A 1,470-nucleotide genomic window follows, 5' to 3' on the forward strand; every position below is an offset into this window, starting at 1 on the left:
TGCAGTGGTTCAGTCAAAGCCCAGACCTCAGACTGACTGAAATGCTGTGGTGGGACCTTAAGAGAGCTGAGCAGAAACAAAAGTCTGCAAACTGAGGCAACACTGTAAATAAGTGTGGGTTGAAAGTCCTCCACAACCATGTGAGAGAATGATAAGATCATACAAAAGATGGTTACTGAGAGGTATTGCTGCCAGAGGTGGTTCTACAGTATTACAGCTCTACAAGCTACCGAATCACAGGGAGGGGGCAAAGTTTTCTTTGCAGTGCTTTTACATTTAGGGTTATTGGTGTTAAATAACAGTGCATAGTTAAATCAATCAATCGTTCTGCTATTTTTAAGGATTGTTCTGTTAATTTTAAAGATCGTTCTGCAGTTTTAAGGGTTTGTTCTGCCTAGTTTCAGCCTCTTCAGCAATCATTCATGTGTTTCTGGCTGCAGCTTCAACTGTTCAAAACCAACTTGCATTGACATTTCAGCGATTAAAACAGTTCAGCACAGTTTCAGCTTCTTCTGCAGCTTTCAATCAAATCATTCAGCAAAAAAGCATTCACACTGCATTTTTGCAGGAAATGCAATTTCTCTAGTTAATCTTTCCTTCTTTCTGCTCCATCTACCAGCACTCATTTCTCCTACTGCCTTATGAACCCCATAAAACCATTTCCCTCTGCTTTTTCCGTTCCACCTTTTCTGCCATTCTTTCTTTAGTCTTTGTTTAATGATTTTTAGTTTTACTTTATACTTTACTACTACAATATATTCTAAAAACAAGAACATGTTTCATAAGAAGATTTCTTATTTTTTAAATTGTCCCAGAGAAATCAAAGATTCTGCTGTAAAGTGTTTCACATAGACGGGGCAGAGTAAGAAAATGTTTTTTTTCCCTAAAGTTCTGATCCTACAAATGGAACACTGAAGGAGAGAGATGCCTGAGACCAAAGTCTGTGGCTGGACTGTCTAAGTAACATGTATGAGGATAAGTAAAGAGGGAGCAATCCAAGAACAGCTTTGTAGAATAAAATGTACCAATGTGTGAGTCTACAAATTGATAATAATGGCCATCTCACCTTTTCTCACCTAAATGGCCATCTCACCTAAATTGCAATGGTGAGTGAAAGATTTATACCCTGTTATAAACCTTAATGCTCCATGACAGACAGTATCCAACGTATGCAGAGGTGGAAAATGCATCCATGTAATTAAATCACAGTAATCTAACAGAGGCAAGAATGTCATTAAAACAAGATGAACTGAAAGAAAAGCAAGATCTATTTCTGAAAAAAAAAACAAGCCTAATTTGATATTCATTTTCTTAACAACATTTTCAATATGTGACAAAGAAATGCTTGCTGTGAATTTCTATGCCAAGGTACTTATATGACTCAGTATACTCAATTGGTATACCTGTCATTATTTCAATGGGAGGAAGAACTTGCAGAATTTTCTTCTTGTTAGCAAACAGCACAACCTT

This window comes from Kryptolebias marmoratus, linkage group LG10, assembly GCF_001649575.2.
Source record: "Kryptolebias marmoratus isolate JLee-2015 linkage group LG10, ASM164957v2, whole genome shotgun sequence".
Classification (NCBI taxonomy): Eukaryota; Metazoa; Chordata; class Actinopteri; order Cyprinodontiformes; family Rivulidae; genus Kryptolebias; species Kryptolebias marmoratus.